Source organism: Lynx canadensis, chromosome A2 (assembly GCF_007474595.2).
Source record: "Lynx canadensis isolate LIC74 chromosome A2, mLynCan4.pri.v2, whole genome shotgun sequence".
Lineage (NCBI taxonomy): Eukaryota > Metazoa > Chordata > Mammalia > Carnivora > Felidae > Lynx > Lynx canadensis.
Window position 1 is genome coordinate 87,509,461 of NC_044304.2, and position 20,989 is coordinate 87,530,449.

The 20,989-nt window shown below is 37.0% G+C and overlaps 1 pseudogene; it reads right to left on the reverse strand.

Annotated features, from left to right (window-relative positions):
• Positions 1-12,829: 12,829 nt before the first annotated feature.
• LOC115501529 lies at positions 12,830-17,871 on the reverse strand (annotated as a pseudogene).
• Positions 17,872-20,989: the final 3,118 nt, after the last annotated feature.

Sequence of the window (20,989 nt, forward strand, 5' to 3'; positions counted from 1 at the left end):
TGAATTGTTTGGCCATGTCTCATTTGTTACACAGGTTTGCATGCTCTGTGCCCTGAATATTTTATATTTTAAGGTGCGACTCCTATTTTCACCAAGACTTAGGGTTTCATCAGTAACTTTAGTTACTGGGGAAAACCATCAGCTTTCTTGAATAGGGACAGAGACAACAAGTGTGTTTCTGGAATTTATGTGTAAAAATCCAGTTCTGGAAAATAGGGAGTTTCCAGAGGCAGGTGATCGGAAGAGTACATGGAAAGAACAAAGAAAAGCCTAAGACTAGATCAGCAGGAAGGAGAACAACGTTATGACCCAAGTTAAGGTATTTATTTATTTTTTTTCCAAGTTAAGGTATTTAAACAAAGACATTCCAGTTCTTAAGCTAAGAGAGATGAAAAAAAATACTCCACTTCTGCTGCACATGAGAATGTGCTGGGAGACATGTGACTGTGTTTACAAGGGAAGATTGAATTAAAAGAAGAAATTGGAATACAGCATTAACTTTTCCACTCGTTGTCTAGGATTCTTGATGGTTGGGTTATTTTCATTAATACTAAGGTAGCACATCGTGAACTTTGTGAGCTCAGTTTTCAAATGGGGGGATCTCACACCTTCAAAATGAATGTGATACTGGAGAAGCCTCAGTCACTTCCTGATTAAAAACTAGATAAAACCATTTGCCAAGATTGTGTGGGATGGATAACCAGCCAGCAATTCATAAATAGCTGCTGAGTGAGGACCCATAATGGCACAAACAGTGTCCTGGGGTAAAAACCACAGGCTTAATCAAGAACGAATGAACACAGGTGTAAGGTGAATCTGGTAGTTAATACCAGAAAAAGCAGTAGTAGGATCTGAAAAGATAAATGCCACATCATAAATGGGGTTTATAGTGAGAATCAAGCAATCAAAAGAAGGAAGATTTGGAAACATAAACATGTTCACAGACTTATTAAAAATAAGGGCCCACATTACTGAACCAAGTGGATACAATGGAAAGAATGAGGGTCTGTACATACAAGGCCCACATCAACTTCTGCCTAACAGATAAATAGTGTGCTTTGGCTGCCTTTTATCCTTAATTTAAGACGTTTGAAACCCTGGCCTTCAAAATTCTAAGACTTTTGGCCTTTCCAAGAGGTTATCTTAAAAGTGGTACATTTCCAGACGCCTGCCTGGCTCAGTCAGTAGTACACGAGTCTTGATCTCGGGATCATGAGTTCAAGCCCCATGCTGGGCCTAGAGCTAACTTTTTAAAAAGTGGCAAATTCCCTATACATAATAAGTACTCAATAAATGTCTATTTAATTCAACTGAATTGCATGTTATAACAAAATGTCGGATAGATATTATAGGTCAATGGATGATTGACAGGAAGGAAGGGGAAAAAAGAAAAGAAGGAAGAAAAGAAGGAATTAAGAGAGTTTTATTTTCAAAGTCATATTATTCAAAAAAATTTTTGATTTGTCTTCTACATCTGAGGAAGAAGGCTTTTGTGGAAGAGTAGATAGAAGAATCACATGTTAAGAATTATTTGCAAACTCCACTAGAATGCATTTGTAGAATGAAGGGTCACTGGGGTGCCTGGGTAGCTCAGTTGGCTAAGCGACCGACTCTTGATTTCGGCTCAGATCATGATCTCAGGGAATGTGAGATCAAGCCCCACACAGGGCTCTGTACTGACAATCTCTGTCCCTCCCCCTGCTCTCTCTTGCTCTCAAAAATAAATAAACAAAAAAAAAATGGTTAGGGTATAGCAGAGGCAGTGGAACCTAAACACAAGAGAGGTAAGGGCATATCTCATGAGACATTGTAGACTATACTTTTTTTTCTCCCCCTTCCCCTCCCCCCCCCAAGAAAGCAGTCTTAACTCCTAATAGCTTTGGTGCTCTTTCCCTCTGGTGCTCCTACAGGTTGTGAGATATCATGCTCTGGTGACTTGTCTACGATTACACATAATGGCTTTTTAAAGGCCTTTTTCTACTTCCAGGAAATGGGAATGGCCTGACAATGAATATTCCATGACTACTAATGAGTTCCTTCCCTCTTAGTATTGAAAGAAAATTACTCGGAAAAGGAAACGCACTTATCCTAAGCAATTTTGTCATAAAATGATACTCATTTGAACTACTTACTCATACAAAGATGCATGTACCACTCAAATGCATTAGGTAGGGCTAGTGATGGAAAAGACCTAAAAATAATTATAATCATTAGCAATATTATCGAATCTTTGTGACACAAATACCATAATTAGATGTGTCTCTGCACAAATTCACTGACAAAATTTTTAGTCAAGTAGTTTCACTGGTGTGTAAATAAAAGACATTTCTTTCTGGTTCTTCCATGCACTAATACAAGCTTTAAAAATCATTCAGAAATTTAGAGCTCAAGGACAGTGAATATCATACTTTCCTGATGTTTCTAGTTGGAGTAGATGAGTGATATTTTAAAAAAGGACAACACCTGTTGAAATTGAGGAACCTATTGTTCCTGTTGGTTAAAGGAAACAAAGCTTTATTCTATTGAGGTTTCTCTGCCAGACACTACTGCTTTGTATATGGAAGTGAAAAAACATCCCATGAAGATCCACTCCTTAGAGATTTCTGAAGGTATTTCAGAATGAATGAAAACTTTCGTTAAGTGTCCATGAATACAAATAGTGTTTTAAATTAAAAACAGGGAATAGGGCACCTGGGTGGCTCAGTTGGTAGGGTGTCCAACTTCTGCTCAGGTCATGATCTTGCAGTCTGAGTTTCAGCCCTGGGTCAGGTTCTTTGCTGACATCTCAGATTCTGCTTCAGATTCTGTGTCTCCCTCTCTCTCTGCCCTCCCCTATTCATGCTTTTTCTCTCCGTCTCTCTCTCAAAAATAAATAAACATTATTATTATTTTTTAAATACAGGGGTATCTGGGTGGCTCAGTCAGTTAAGTGTCTGACTTTGGCTCAGGTCATGATCTCAGGGTTCTTGAGTTAGAGTCCCACGTCAGGCCGTGCTGACAGCTCAGAGCCTGGAACCTGCTCCGGATTTTGTGTGTGACTTTCTCTCTCTTCCTCTCCCCTACTCCATTCTGTCTCTCAAAAATAAACATTACTTTTTTTACATATATTAAATACATTTGGGAAAGTTCTATGTTGATTCTTATTTTTAAAATACAGATAAAATAAAATAAAATACAGATAAAATTGAAAGCAAAGGCAATACATCACAATGCAGTAATACACTGAAGAATAATTAGTTATTTCTTAGCTGTGGTATGCTTTTAAAATGACAGAGAGGGTTTGGGATAAAATCAAGTAGAATGGAGAAAATGAATCTATGATGTCCTTCAGATAAAGGAAAAATTATGGAAATATGACCAATTATTCTTTATTCTTACTAAGAACAAGACAAGGAGGAATGTTACATTCCAGTGGGGGCAGTGGCGTGGGGGATAATTGAAACAGAATGGGAAGAATCTAGGACAACTAAGCTTAACTGTTTCCTCCACTGGGACTTGTCTCCATAAATGAAGGTCGAACTGTTCAGGCAAGTCAACTAAAATGACAGCAAAGATGTGCAGCCTGGAGCTCTTGTCAAGCAGAACAGATATGACACTATGCTCATCATGAAACATGAACAAAGAACTTAATAAAATGGTGAGTAGCTGACAATGAGGGTGGGGGCTTACTTGTTTTGTATATTATTGAAATACATTCCTCTGGAATTATATACCTTTCCATACAAATCTTTTTGTGAGGTTTATCATGAGGTGACCATTGTGGGGTCCAGAAAATGGAAACAAAACCAGAGAAAGCAAAGAGTAACCATGAGTGTGTCAGGTGTAAGATCAATGAAATTACTAAAAATCTTACCAAATGTTCTTTAGAGGGAAGTGAAACCACATAAGAAAATCTGGGTTGGAGTAAGAGCCTTAATGTAAAAAAAAAAAAAAAAAGTTGTACTATATTATATGAAACAGGAAATTATGTAATATATATTATATATATATATATATATTGTGTGTATGTGTGTAGATGTGTACATTTATGTATATACATATATGTGTATGTGTTAGTGAATCCCCATTGGTGAGCACTAGGTACATAGGACAGAAGGAACACATTTATTTTCATGGACCTTTATATGATATAAAGCAGGAAGAAGTGAGACTCTACCCCACACCCCAACAAATGCATACTCCTCCAAGAGCCATGGTAAAGGAAAATCACTATCTAAACACAGGGCTCATGGCTGAGACACTTTTTGCTTGGCAGGACAGAAAAGTAGAAGGAAAAACTGGAGGTGGGGGAAATAAATGGGAGTGTGACAGGAGGGGTGTGTGAAGAAAGAAGTGTGGGCAGAAGGAAAGAATGATCACAAGATGGGTATCATTTGCTTTAGGGAATAAAACTTGTATGAAGCAAGATATGCTCAGGTGGGTTTTGAGGAAGTTCTGGCTATAATATGTAATGATAACTCCCTCCCCAAACCCCATATGCCCAGGAATCATTCAGAGAAATCTCCATCACTCATTAATGCTTTTGGTGTTAAACCTGTGGTATTTTTTCCTCAGTCACAGCCACGGCTTGTTGAAAAGATCACAGGTTGCTCTCACTTTGCCCTCTCTCCCTGTCAGCAGTTCTTTCATCCTTGGGCGCCTCCTTGAAACAACACACAATTTAAGTGTCCTTACAGCACAGGGAATCAACCAAATCTGTACACTACTCCATTCCTCCTGAAGTCACAATAAAGATTTCACACTAATCAATATATCGTTTTCCTTATACTTGGATATTTATCATTATAAACAACAAATAAAGTATTTTAAATGTCCCACATACAATTTGATGTTTAATAAAGAATTTACTTGTGGGGCGCCTGGGTGGCTCAGTTGGTTAAGTGTCCAACTCTTGATTTCAGCTCAGGTCACGATCTCATGGTTTCTGAGTTTGAGCCCCCGTGTCAGGCTCCGCACTGGCATGGAGCCTGCTTGGGATTCTCTCTCTCCCTCTCTCTCTCTGCTCCTCCTCTGCTTGCACGTTCTCTTTCTCTCAAAAATAAATCAATAAACATTAAAAAAAAATAAGGAATTCAATTATTTAATTAAATTCTATGTTAAATATTGCATGTTAATTCTGGAAATGAAACACTGAATATTTGTGAAACTGCATAATTTCTGAGATGCCATTTCTTTGGCAAATAAAACAGCTACAATTTAATCTAGATTTTACAAGGTTTTAAAAAGTTACCTCAAACTTCATAAATAGTAAGTATGATGGTAAATGTATATAAGAAGTATGATTTAGCCATAGATGTAATTACAAAATAAAGAAGTAACTACTCTTTATTGCTCATAAATTTTAAAAATTACATATTTTTGGTACTAGTTTACATAGAATTTCCCACATTCAGAACCAACCTATTGATTTCATTGAAATGAATATTAACTGTGCAGAAAATTAGAACTAGAAAAATGATTCATAGTTCAGTAAATTAATCATTTTAACCAGATTTTTGTTTGGGTATTAGAGTAGAACAGATTTAGTCAATTCTAACAGAAACCTTCACTTATATCCCCCTTTGTAAAGTATACAATTAATTTATGTTACATACAAATACCTTAACAACTTATCAGTTGGTTATATGACCTAATTTAGAGAAAAAAAATTAAATTGTTTGAATTATTTCAGACTACAGAATTTAAAGTCTAAAAATGAATGTTGCCTGGAAGATAAGCATATTGAGTTTATAAGACAGTAGGAATTCTACAGGGGTTCCGTACAATCATAGGTGACTTGGATTTTTACAAGTCAAGTGCTGGTTACTGGATAGTTTAGGAGAGACCGATACTGTGTCTGTTCTGCATGATCACTATATTTAGGGGTCCAAATAACAAAGAGGTGTTGACATCTGAAATAGGTAAAATCAACAAAGATGTAAAAGACCCTAAAACTCAGTGTTATCATTGTTCATTGAGAAGCTATTTTCTTGAATTCCACATTCATTCAGCAAATTATATTAGCATTTGTTATGCAAAGAAAGTGTATTTGATTGTATGATTAAAGCCATATGTTCTTAAACCACACAAGTAAGGAACTCTGTTGCTCAAGCACGGCAACGCACACCTATAGAAAATGACAATGTTCCCTTCCTTCGGCCCTCTCCTTCCCTCTACACTTCCACTTTTCATCTGTAAGAAGCACTTACAAGCTTAACTGGAAGTTGCTTTGTTTCTAATATTTGATCCATTTTCTGATAAACTTTATGAATCAGAATGCTTCCAAGCCGCAAATAAGACAACCCAACTAAAAGTTGCTGAAAACATTGACATATCCACTTCACAGAACACAAGATCTGAATGCGAAGTCATTTTTAGCTTGTCCCCTATGGTCTAAGATGGCATCACAGTCAAATACATCATATAGAAGTGGAGAATATTCTTCTGTGTGTTCCTTTCTACTAGAAAGGAAAAAAAAAACCCAAATACCAGACATCCTCTCAGGTTCTGTCTGTACTAGGCCCATGTCCTCACTACGAGTTGCTAAGAAAACAAGTAGCTGATATGTTCAGCTATTAGAGTGGGAGACCAGCTTTGGCAGGAAAAAAAGAAATAGGTGGGGATAATGCTGCAGAATTAGTAGACAACTCACACCTCTACTGGCTATGTCCAAAACTGCGTATATTCTGAGAGCCAGTATATGTAGAGTAAAATAAATACATACAATCAATGGATTTCTCTATGTGAAATCAAATTTTATTATTGTATATAACAGGTTTTCCATTGGTATAACCATTTTTACCATCAAAAAAGATAAACATGTTGTTGAGTTGTATTTGATGCATACTGAAGTCACAGAAGCATAGACTTCATGGAAAATTCTTGTACAACACAAAAGAAACACCAGTTGAGATGAGTTTGATATTATATGAATGTTATTTCATGGATATTTTGTATCATTCAGCAATTCTGTTTGATGTTACTCTTGCAATTTACATAATCACTTCCCCCTGCTTTCAAATTAACTGAGTCAATTTGTTAATATCAAGACATAGCTTTTTCCAGAGATCAATATTGAATCTAAAGATTAATATATCCTACAGGTAATATAATAAATGTCACATGTATCAATAGATTATTAGTGCAGTCAACTTTTATTGAATATGTTTTTATGTGTCAGGTACTATAAGCACTTTGTATTTCTTAACTCTTACAACAATGGTCTGGAACAGGAAATATTATTATCTCTACTTCACAGCTGAAGAAATAAGACACAGGGAGAGATTTTATATCTCACAAGTACACTGTAAGCAAAAGAAGGAACTGGGACTTGAACTCATGCAGGCCTGGTTCTAGATTCCAAGCTTTTAACCACTACAAAATTCTATACCAATTTGAGAGTACTTTTTTGATTTCTGGTAACTTTCCAGCAGGCATTTCTTATCCTAGGACCGGCCCAGCTGTGCATTTTTCCTTTGGGTTTCAAGAGATACCCCTGTGAACTTACAGTCAATAGTTACTTGCTATCAAAAATGCTCCAATAAAGATGGTAAGAAAGACTGTACCAAAGTCTGCTTGTATCCTTTGCTGTGCCCTTTTTAAACCTTAGTGCAATAAATAGGTATTCATACTGAGTTGGGGGTTTCCTCCAGGAAGAATATATTTAACTCAGAACTAGAGAGAACAAATAACTCTTCCATTTCCAGAAACCAGCGTAGAGTCAATCAAGAGTGATGCCTTCTGGGAAACAATATAAATCAACTGAGATTTCTTTTCTCAAAACTTCATGTTGTTTAGTTGCTGAGAACTGTGAGAGACCCATAGGGTTTGACAACAAAACACTGCCACTGCTGTTTAGAATAGAAGCTTTGTGCAAGGGTCTAAATTGGACATGTCAGTCCTTTTTCAATGAGAGATCAGAATCTGGGTAAAGTTTCAAACCTTAGAGATCAGTCAGGTTTTGGCCCTGGCAACAAGTTTGTTTGATGTGCTTGAAAAAATAACTGTAATTGTTTGCCTATACTTTTCTCAGAAAAAAAAAAAAAGACAAAGTTGATGGATGCCAGTTATGTCTGGGCTCCTAGAAGACAGATTCGGGGAACCCAATGCATTCATGATTGTAACTATGGACTCATTATATTTAAATGCCTAATCCTGGGTATAGTATCGCTTTTAGATAAATGATAGAGGAGAAATGGGAACCTGGTTGTATTCAGATTGACAATGTAAAGCATAAATATGATTTCTCAATTTAATAGATAGCAGGTTGCACCTATAGCTATAGTAAAAAATTCCATCTGATACCTACAAAAACTTAGAGATTATATTTTTAATTAAGGCATTAAATGCCAAGCAGAGAAGTTCTAAAGAATTAATAAAATAGCTATAAAAATGCCTCCCATAGAAGGCACTATGGCATCACAACTTAGAATACATTTGTGAACAGGATTCCTAATGAGAGAAAAAGTAGAGTCAATAGGAACAGTCCTAGAAACCTGCATCAGTAACCCAGAGGAAAACAGTGACTGGGAAATATGGCCAAACATGAACATAATAAATGCAGATGGCCACATTTACATTTGAGCCTGCCAGAACGTGGTTCCTGCCATTTTAGAAACTTCTTCATATTTTCTGTCTCCCATCTCAATTTGGAGGACATAAAGTTATTTGAGTCAAAAAAGAATACAACTGATTCTCCATTTCTTTCCAAGATTCAGTGCTCCATGAAGATGCCTCTTGAAAACAGAGTTCCCAGCAATTATCACCATCCATCATTGGAAATGTTTACTAATAGCATAACACAACAGCCAGGACTTAATAAACGTGTCCTCACTTGGTCGGATTAGCAGCAACAGTTACAAAGTCTCTTCAAACTGTAGCTTGACAAGCTACACAATCATCATTGAAAAATAAATTTCACATAAGATTTTATTTCTTTTCCAGATGTGAGAGAGAGTAAGAGCTCTAAATACCCCCATCATATCTTTCTCTCTGACTTTGACTTGGCCAAGTCTATAGTTCTTCAGTCACATACACAGTCTTGAAAAGTACTTTGATGCATTTTGTAAATTATCCTGTAAATACTTTATTATTAATTTTCTTTTGTGGGGTGAATAAATTAACTCATCTCACAATGTCTGTGAATTACTGTAAGCTCTCAGAGAGCAGAGACTGGGTCTAACTTAGTAGCATTTTATAGCACACTGTCATGTATGGTCAGAAGATTACTAGCAAATTCTGGGTGACATTTAGGATTTGTATCATGGTTTATAAAGCTTTTTTTTTATTCTAATCTAGTGATTAAGCATTTTTCTCCTTCACAGTTTTTAATTTTTAAGCTCATTATAGACATGTTATGACATTATTGACCACCCAATGTAGAGTCTAATGAAAACTGAGAATTTATTTTTTGTGTCTATTTTTCCTTAATTTTTAAGTGCATGTAAAATTTAAAGGAAAGGCAAGCCACATGGTTTCATTCATTTGTATTTAACTCATGAAATGTTCCTTTCCAGGGCTCTTTGAAGTTCAAGGAGATTTTTAATAGCCCATTTAAGCCTTTTTATCTCTGAACTAGGATTGCATTTTGCCAAGAATAAACAAAGACAAACGCCTAAAGGTTAGCGTTCAGCTAGAAATTTCAAACTCTCATATTTTCCTCCATGTATTTAAAAATTCAGAGCAAAACTTTTCTTCAGGACCAACTGGACAATGAGCAATTGGAGTGTCCTCTTTCCTAGATGCTATTCCCTTACATCTATAGGTGTGATTTTCTTTTTATCAACAGTATTTTATAGGTGATATTGCTTCACAATATACTACTGGAAATCTAAGAAAGCTGTTTTGTTTTGGATACTCCATTAACTGAAGAGAATATATAATTTTATTTAGTACATAGTTTAAAACTATTATTTCTACAGGGCACCAGGGTGGCTCAGTCGGTTGAGCATCAAACTCTTGATTTTGGCTCAGGTCCTGATCTTACAGTTTCTTGAGGCCAAGCCTTGCAGTGGGCAGTGCACTGACTGAGCTGAACCTGTGTGGGATTCCCTCTCTCTCTCTGCCCCTCCCCAGTTTGTGCTTTCTCCGTCTCTCTCAAAATAAATAAATAAACATTAAAAAATACTATTATTGTTATATTGTAAATGTGTTATTTCCATAAATAGGTGCTAAGGATAAAGAGAAAACAATCCACATCAGCAGGGAAGATGGTCAATAAACAAAAGAGTAAAGATCTAACAGAGGTAAAGCACCTTGTGCAGGACATGTTAAATTCAAAGATCCTTGACTAATTAATTGCAAAGTATTAATCAAAATTTGCTGTAAGATATTCATTCAACTTTCCTTTGCTCTTGCTTAATCTATCACTTATATTTACATCCTTATACCTCACCAAGTTATCATTTTTCTATCTATATTAGTCCAAAAAAGATTAATGGCAGCACCAAACTTTGCATGACTGTGTTTCTTCATTAGGAGAAATAACACCACATGTTTATATGCATTGGTGGATAGGAGGAGTTATGGCCTCCATGTGTCAAAATGTCAGTGGTATGAATGGCTACCTCAGCCATACAGTATGAAGTCTTATTGGAAATAAAATGATCTAGTTAAGTTGCATTGTCTTATTGATGTACATGGTCATGACAAGTAATTAAATGATAAAAACATACTCAAAGTAAGTGCATCTGATACAAAAAAGAAATGAGAAACGAATTGGAAAAATCATTACTTTGTAAGTAATAGTAGGTTTGCAACATTCCATAATAACCACGCAATTATGCAATGGATGGAAAATATCAATCACCTGTATATACTATATCTAAAATTGAGTCAGCAATAAATTTTTATTCTTATCAATACAGTATCTCTGAGGCTTATAAGGAAATTTAGCATAATTAAACTATGAGTATTGTTGAGAAATGTAAGTAGATATGGAAGAACTCTTATGTGACATTTTATAATCTGCATTTTTTTTTTAAAGATTTAGAGACACTATACAAACATTGAAATTCTGTAACTTTTGGAATGATACTATAGCAGCACTGTCTCTAGTTTTTCTCCCTTATAAGAGTATCAAAAATGGTGTGTTCTCAAATATAAGACTGATTTTCTAACATGTAAAATACTTTCACACATAAAATATAAATTATTATATAATTCCATATATATGTTCATTTCTATTATCAGATAAATGGTAAATTATAATGCAATGTATATTGGGCTCTGCTACTAAGAAAAACACAGTTGAAAAATCCTTGAGCGTATAAGCTCTCTTTCCTTCCTGATTATAAAATATAATATCCATATTTTTATTCATTATTTTATCTTTATTTTCCTCTTCAATATTTTCAGTTTTTTATAGTTTACTTTGCAGGATATTTTTTTCTCTAGCATAACATACCAAGGCCTGGCTCTCCCAGAGAAAGCAGGTGTGCACATACTTTAGGAAGTACAGTCTTTTATGGGCTTAACCACGTGACCAACGTGGTTCTGTCAGGTGCAGAACAGTCATCTTTTTTTGTTTCTTTCTTATTTTTTCATCTTTATGTTTTATTGTACTTGCATGAAGAGACTTGGAGTAAAGCAAACATGCTGTTGTCTGTGGACCTATATTTGAACTCTTCTGTTAAGAAAAGAAAATGTGGCCTCACTTTCTCAACTACTAACTCCCTAGCAATTTCATGACACAGAATAAATTTTGAACTCAGAGTCCCCAAAGTGGACCGATTCTCTGTTCTAAATGAAAAAATGTGATTCATCTCAAGATACATAGGTATATAAAAGTGATATCAAAATGATTTCTCATCTTAGTTTATGTGAGCTATTAACATCAGAGAGTGTACATTCCAAAGGCAGACAACTATGCAGAAATGTCAAATGTAGGGGGCTAAAAACCTGTCAGACAACTCTGGAACCTGTACTCCTCTCTAGAGCATCAAAGCTTCAGGAGTTGAAGAGTAAAGGAGGGGCATTAAAAAGGATTCAAGAAAATTGTTGGTATGTTCTGAGCACCAACAATCTCTTCATCTCACTACAAGACTTGTGACAATGACTTCAGTGAAACCACTTAGAGATTTTTGTATGTATTCAATAAAGTTAGGAATATACAGGTGGACTCGTGTCTGAGATCTGACTGAGAAATTTAAAGAGATGCAGAGTTATTAAATGCTACTGCATCAGCTGCAACATGCCTGATGAAGGTCCCGGATCACTTTGCCAAAGTGGGTTTAGTGTAGCATGGGGGAAAAATCCTGATAGAATTATGTTAAGATGTATCTGTTAAAATAGATTGGCATGGAAGTATAGACTGTGAGTATAGACAAATTCTGGGATGAGACTCTGTACGGGGTGCAGAAAAATGGGGCAGGGAAGATGGGCTGGTGAAAAATGGCCTTTTAGTTTGTAAGGAGTGTTTTATAGGAATAATCCAGTATGAAAAAATGACTTAGGAGAGAGAGCACATATGTGATTGTAGGAACAAAGTCTTTGGTATGCTAAAAGAGATGGGATACGGTGTATAAGAAGAGTGAATGACTTTTGATAGATTCAGGGAGAATCCATCCTTTGTAGGAGGAAGGGAAATAGAACTTTAGGAACAAGTCCAAAATGCTGATGTCAGCTCTAAGACTTAAGATTATTTTGCCCTTATCTCCAGCCTTATGTATTTGATTCTTTGTTTTCTCTGCAAAAATGCTGACTTCTTTTACTTGCATCTACAGTACCTCATTGTTTTGTCATCGCAAAGTCTGCACACACATTCCCACTACCTGGACATGTGTGCTCCACGTAGGCAATGACTGTGACTTCCTTCCTTCTTCCTTTCCCTCCTTTACTTTTTTTTTTTTTTAACCAGAACATTTATTGTGCAATTCATCAACTAATCATTGAAATCCTTAAGATGAACTGGATGTTGCAACAAGGTTCTCTTGCGTTTAGGTGTTGTTCCTTCATGAAATCCACGCCTGAATCTGCGGTATACAATTTTCAGGTGCCTCATTCGACCAGTCGAGTGGCATTTTGTCTTTTAGCCTTGGCACTCCGGTTATAGTTTCTCTTCCAGTTGGCAGTATAGTCACATTTGCCACAGGTGGACTTATGCAGGTGGTATGCCTTAGAGCCACGGCAGTGGCACAATGTGTGATTCTTACTTCTTTGCTTTCCAAGTGATGATGCCCCCTTCGCCAACTAGTTTCTATGGATGAGACCAAGTTATGCCTTTCTTATGACAATGCTGCATCCTATAGTGGTTGACATATATTCTATACTTAATGAATTTGCTGACTGATCAACCTCTTGCGTGGTGAGTCTAAGGGAAATTCAACCCTTAGTTTATCTTTAATCAAGTCTCTAAATCTATAAAGCTCTTTGAAATACACATTTAATACAAGGAGAGCAATTACACTGGTGTTCATTAACACAAAATTTAAGGTGAGTGAGCAACCACTTAGGGGCAGAGAAAGGCAGGCACAAAACAGAGGATAAATAAACTCAATGAGAGAAGAGGTACCAATAAAGATCTGAGTCATTGGCTCATTTTGGCACAAAACTGGCTTAATGGAAGGAATAAAGTCACCCTGCTCTCTAAGGAAAAAATACAAATTTCCCCACACTCTGTTTTCAATTGAGGCAAAATAACACTGGTCTTTTCTTTTTTGTTAACCTGATCATGCTTCAGACTTATGCTCAATTTAGAGAACTTGATTACTCTTAAATATGGTTTGGCAATAACATTTTCCATCTTGCTCCCATTAACTGAGTATCTGCTTTATATTATTTTCCAAATTTGTTTTTAGAAGTTGAATGCCAACCAATTTCCAATGTAAATATTAATTTTTTGTTTTCCTTCTGTATTTCTGACATAGCTACCTTTTTCAAATTGTTCCTGAAGAATCATTAAGTGTTCAATCCATATTTTTTGCGTATGTTATTTTTTGAGAACTTACAACATAACAGGCATTTTTTTTCTGGTGTAGACAAGGACACAGAGCATTTACTTCCTGCATAGTGACACAAATAGATATATAACTAATTATTATAAAATACAGTGGAGGGTGATCAGAACTACTGGAAGACTATAAGTGGTGTACCTTTGGAGCACAGTTAAAAGAATAATAAATTGTCTCCAATGAACTGAATAGGGCCATAGAGAACTTCTGGTGGGGCCTGTGCTCAACACGGTATTCAAGTAGAAAGAAAGGCATGAGTACCAGCACCGAGGTACAAAAGTGTGCTTGGATAAGTGACTTCTCTGGTGTGACAGGAACACAGTGCATATAAATGAGGAAGATTAAGAACACAAAGCAGGAAAAAGAAGCTAGAGTCAAAGTGCACGGGACACTGAATGGCTTTCTAAAATTTAAATTTTTACTCTGTATGTGATAGAGTGTAATCCAAATTTGGATTTTGAAATAAGACTAATTTGCAAAAATGGGTTGAAAATTTGGGAGCAAAAGAGCCCAGTTAGATAGCCAAGGTCAAGGAAAGAGAGATAGAAAGATCTGAACTTGGGAGAATAGAAACACATTCGTCGCTGAGCTCCTACTAGGCACCTGGCAATGAGGGAGATGCTTTTAAGAACTATAGAAGGTTTGGGGCGCCTGGGTGGCGCAGTCGGTTAAGCGTCCGACTTCAGCCAGGTCACAATCTCGCGGTCCGTGAGTTCGAGCCCCGCGTCGGGCTCTGGGCTGATGGCTCAGAGCCTGGAGCCTGTTTCTGATTCTGTGTCTCCCTCTCTCTCTGCCCCTTCCCCGTTCATGCTCTGTCTCTCTCTGTCCCAAAAATAAATAAACGTTGAAAAAAAAAATTAAAAAAAAAAAAAGAACTATAGAAGGTTTGAATTAAAACTTGCAACACTCTTCTGACTTAAGTACTTCTAATGAGAGAAATAATAAAAAGAGCAATATTGACCTGCTCATTATGTAAGTGCTCTTCGTTTAATTCGTTTAATCCTCCCAGCAATTCAAATAGAGGCCCAGAAAGGTTAAATAACTTGCAAAGTGACATGGTTTCTAAGTGGCAGAACCAGGATGCAAACTCAAAGAGCACAGTTCCAAGACTCTTTCTTTTAAATCTTTGCTGCCTGATAAAGAGAAAGTCAATATACTAGGCCCAAGACTGTACGATATTATGGGTTGGCAGTGAACATGCTGGAATCACTGAGGATAATGTAGGATAGGGAGTGGAGACAGAACTTGCAAATGAGATACAGAGTTCCTTTAAACTGATTTTTATTCTTGCTATTTTGTTATAAATTTGAAAAATAAAACTATTTAATAAGTTTTAGCTTTATAATTTATCTTTCTACTATCCAGCATAGTGTAATGGTTAGGAGTATGAACTCAAGAGACTTGAATGCCTAGGTTGAGTTCTGTCTTTGCCAGTTACCAGCCGTGTGACCTTCAGGAAATTATTAACTGCTCTGTGCCTGTTTCATGTCTTTAAAATAGGGATATCAAAGATTGTCCATCTCAGTGTGCAAAAGATTCAATGAGTTAATATTAATAAAGCACTTATAACAGTGCTTTGATTACACTATAATTAGCACTACAAGTGTTTTTCTAAATAAAATTAAAATACCAACTAAAATCTCAACTATAGCATTCACTACCATTAAATAAAATTTTCATTTAGTGCAAGAGAATAAAAATTCTCTATATGTATTGACTTCATTAATATATAATCTCAGGGGAGGGGGGTTATATCTTAGTTAAAAAAAAAACCAAAAAAACAAAAACAAAAAAGGAAAATCCAAACAGATAATTTCTGTTTTTTGATTCTGTACTGACTTTTTCTCTTCCTGGGAGGACCTAGGAATATCTTACTGGTGCCTAAGAAGTTTAACAAAAGTAAACCTTGTATACAAATACCTAATATGCTAAACATAAACAGGGATCTGATTAATTTCTGCAAATATCCTTCAGAGAATAAGCCTGAATTACTCATTGCTACTGGATTGAACTTTGACATTTTATGATACATAAGTAAGCACATTATTTTTTCTTCAACTATTAACTGCACAGAGTCATATTTTGCTTTGCTAAAAATGAAAAATTGAATAATTTTATCTTATGAAATTCTTAAGCATATCCCAATCTCAGCATGTTTGGGGAAATAACCATATACATAAAATAACCTGACAGAATTTGAGTGGAATTTTTGTTCCAGAATGTTTATCCTTAGACTTTGATTAAAACCAATAGGCATCATAATCTCTAAGGTTTTTAGAGTAAAACAATCAGGTTTTGTGGTGAATTCTTGCCTGTTTAAGCGGTATATTTTTAGAATCTATTGTCAAATTCAGGACAAATGCAGTAGATCAAGGATGAAACAATCGTTGTGTGGAGAATGATGGTGTAAGTCAAAAAAGCAAAGTCCTCATTCTTTTCAAATTATTTAGAATGGTCCTAGATATTATAGATTTATTTTTTTTTTCCCTCCTCAATGCATTTCCCTTGCAAAAAGAAGCTGGCTTTGAATTGGTAAATAATTCAGAAAAGAAAACCTTGGATGAGTTCAATGAAGTGCTAACGTAGCTTACCTGTGGCCCTGAAAGGATGAAAAAGGGGTATTAAAAAATCAGCTGAGAACACTGACAAGGTGCCTATGCTTATGCTACAAAGAACTGCTTATCTACCCAGTTGATTATTTTCTTCCACAAGTTTCCAGTATCATGAGTCCATCCAGCACTGTCCAATTTTCTCTCCTAGCATAAAAAAATAATCTACTTGAGCTCACCTACAGGTTAATAAATATTCCTACCAGTTTTCTTTAGTAAACAGATAGGCAGAAATCTTATGATAGTTTTCAACATCCAAAAGATGAGATAGCACTCTCACATGCAATCACCTTTTAAACCGAGTCTCAGTGTGTGTCATTGCATCATCCACCATTTGATTGAAATGTATATATTTGCAGTGAAGTCACTAATTTTTTCTAAACAAAGTTTTGCTAGAAATATTCATTTTTGAAACACATTTGTTTAAAATATTCTACTGTGAGAAATGCAGCATCTTCCAAGGGATAGATTCTGAACTTGTCCTGCCCAGTCTAGTTTTAAAAGTTGCAGCCTTTGGTTAAGCTGATACTGGTGTATGCTGATTTTTATTCTTTAAACAATAGAGACTATTGGTCATTTTGAGTTAAAGATTAAAAGATTTTATTTTCACTGATAGGGAATGCTTCAGGGCTGTAATTAACATATAGGTAGACATGAGAGGAGAAAATATTAAATACAAAGAATTATAATCTCCAATCTTTAGCCTTCAAAGTTGGATGGATCCCAAAGAAGATCCCTGACTAGTAAGGTAGATCACTGAATGGATATTTTGCTGCAAACAGCAAAATCTTAGAGAGTTAAATTATTCCATGTGAAAAATAAATAGTCAGGGAAACTAGGGATGTAGATAGAAACCCCAGAGGATGTTCTTAGCCAAGAAGGGCTAAGTCTGCAACCAGAATAAGAGGATACAAAAGATGTAGCAAGGGCTTTTAAAGAATCAGATGTTGGGCAAAAAGAGAGTTTTAAAAGGGTTTTTAAGTTTTTTTTTTCTTTTCTATATGTCCTCTAACCCTCTCCTCCATTCTCTTGCATATTCAGAAAAATCTTGACTCCCTGTAACAATGTTATTTTAAAATTTTATTTTACTTGTTATAAAGGTGTAATGTTTTTTCTCCTCTTATTGACTAAGTTATTATTTATAGACAATAAAACTAATTTTAAGTGTTGGGGAAGTGGTGGTGAATAAATGCTTTACATTTCTTTGCTTCCACCTGGGATGAGTCCAAAGAGCCACACTGGCTCTGGAGCTCCCCATGGATCAACCCAAGCACTGTGACTGAATTGCAGTTCAACTTTTTTTCCCTGCCGAATCCCGCTTCCTTCATAGCCATGCAGGTGTGGCCCAGTGTGTGCTCTCAATAAACTTCCCATACAGAAATCTCTACTGCATTTTGTTTCCAGGAATCCTGGCCTGAGGAGTTGGCATTAGCAAAGGTTCTAGGGAGCCGACTCTAAAGTGAGAATTGGAGGCTTGCCTCACCTGCCAGCCAGATAATAATGAAGATCCCATCTCTGATGGTGAACAGAACACCGGTAGCCCTTGATATTCTCTAGTAAGGCGAGTGTGAAACCCTCTGGTGGTAAACGGGCATGGATGCCTGCAGGAGGAATGTAATGGATATCCCAAGCATTTGGAAGATGCAGCAGAAAGTAGTATTTTTAAGAATGATGGAATTAGATGGTTGTTGTTAGGAGCTATCAGATGCACTAGGGGAAGAAATGGAAGGCTGAAGGTGAATAATCACCAACTTAAGATGAAAGATGAAAGTCAGAGAGTTGTTTCTTTGGCTGCCTATAAAGAGATCCCCATCACCTACAACTAAAGGGCAGGAAAAAAAGGAAGATCAGGCCCAGAACTTAATCATAAGGCCAGAAACCTCTAGAGAGGTTTGCCTTCTCAACTCTGGCAAGCTTGCTCCACCACGATTAGGCACTGGTAGGTAAATAATGGAGTCTTGAGATCTAAGATGGGGACATCTTAGTTTATGACTTTGAAATCTCTAAAACTTCAGATCTCCCTGAGCCCTCTGAACCTACAGGAAGCATATCAGTCTCTTGCTTAAATGTTAGTATGCCCTCTTGACCCTTGCTTGTAGGACATGCAGAGGTCTCTGCCTTGAAAGACATGATGCTCTGCCCTATAGAATGCACCCTTATTTCCCTACCTGGCCACTGGACCCACAGTTTGAGTCAAATATCAGCATAACCCAGTTGAGGCAATGTTGGGCTTGCTAAAGAAGGAAAAGGAACACACTCCAAAGAAGCTTTGGCATCTAGGCAACATATACCAGAGAAAGAGGAGAGAACATTTTGGGTGGGGGATTAAGGAGACAGGCATAAAGACGGATAACAAAGAGTTCTCCCATAATAGGAGACTGAATATTTTGGCAGAGACCTCATGACACAGTGTTAATAAGCTACCAGGATGGTCTTGGATGTCGGGAGAAAGTGATCACCTAAGCTACATGCTGGAGGAAGAGCTAAGTCTTAGTTTTCTCAGACTACACAGACTGCTGGAACAAAAGAAATTTATTTCTCACAGTTCTGGAAGCTAGAAAGTCTAAAATTAAGGTGTGTACAGATTCATTTCTTGGTGAGGACCCTCTTCCTGGCTTGTGGACAGCTATCTTCTTGCCTTACCCTCACATGGCCCCAACTCCTAATAACATCACACTGAGAGTTAAAGGCATCAACATATGAATTTGGGGGGGGCATGCATTCAATTCATAACAGTAACCAAATGCTCAAATGGGGTGGAGGGAATGCTGTAACTTCTATTACTAGGAAAGGCTGAAAAACCCACAAACCAACTATGTTCAGTGGGAGTGCCCAAAGGACACTCCATTTATCAAAGCAAAAAGGAACATGTTAGTGAGAGTTAGCAGGTGTCACTGAGAAGCTCTGTGGCGGTTGTCCACCATTGGCTAGGATCATTGTAGAAAACGCTGATTTGGAACAGAGGTCCCTGAAAGGAATAAGGATCGTGAGGTAATAGAGTCCAGCTGGTAGACCTTAACCATCAGAACTCAGGTGGGAACAATTACCATAATGCATAGCAAGGTCTGAGGAGCAGCCTGTGATCCTGACCCATAGAGAACTATTGAAAAAATAGAACACAATGTTCTGAGACACACAAAAAAGTGTAGAAGCCAATAGGAATGTTGCTTAATATATACAATAAAAAAAGTTTGAAGATGGACAATGAAGAGGTTAACCACAGCCTCCCCAGTAAAATGTCACATTCTCAGATCCAGTTTCCAGACATGATTAAACTCTGTGACTGAAATCTACTGACTGAAGAAGAGGAATCAAGTCCCCATGAGGAAGGATTCTACAACATGAACAGAGGTGTAGATGTTAGTGACACCCCCAGTGCTTTTCTAAAGAAACTCACGACTGTCTGCCTGTCAACACTGTGTTGGGAGAGAAGAATAGGGATTTTAACTCTAGAATAAAGGGACTGAATCAAATACCAATAATCCAGGTCTCCAAATGTCATCATGATGCCTCTGTTAAACAGGAGTAATTGGACGTGGTAATAAATTAAGTCCTGGCCAATGTCTAGCTCACATTGTGCCTACTAGGTCCACAGACTCACTAAGTATGTTTTCCCCTTGTCCTCCACCCCCACCATCTCCCTGAGGCTCTAGACAAATAGAGTTAAGGGTGGTCTTTTGAAAGGGCAACTACAGGTCAGCTTAGACAAGATACCCTGTGCCATTCTCCATGAAGACACGGTACATACCCCACACCAGTGAAAACTATTCGGTTCCCAAATGGTAGGATGCATGGGTACTGGAACCAAAGGATAGTGGCACTGTCACTCCCAGTGAGACAGTTGGGGAATATGTGCTTCTCATTCCCTAAAATTTCATCTCTGTGGGCCTAGGCCAATTGGAGATGATTTTGCCTTTCCTCCTGGGAGGAATGAGGGGCAGTTGACAATGTCTACAGACATTTTTAGTTGTCACAACTAGAAAACACTACTGGTGAGTAGTGATTAGAGGCCAGGGATGCTGCTAAACCTCCTGCAATGTACCAAAAGTTTCTTAAAACAAAGAATTATCTGGCTCAAAATGTCAGTGGAGGCAAGGTTGAGGAACTCTGATCTGCACATCCTGGTTCCCAAAGAAGAAATTGCTCCCACCAAGGGAGAGAGTTAGAGTTCCACTGAACCTCAAGCTATGGTTGCCATACAATCACGTCAGGATCCCATGCCCAAAGTACAACATACAAAGGAAAAAAAGTCGTCTGGTGTAACTGACCCTGATCAGCTGGAAAAGTCTACTGTTCTGTCTCAGGACAAAGAGGTCTATGTTTGGTCTAGGTTTATCTTTGATCTCTTGGTGGTATCTTTGGTACTACCCTGACCAATTTTGATGACAAATGAAAAAATGCAGTAGCCATGGCCTGATAAGGACGTGGTGACCAGGGCCTTAGGTCTGGATC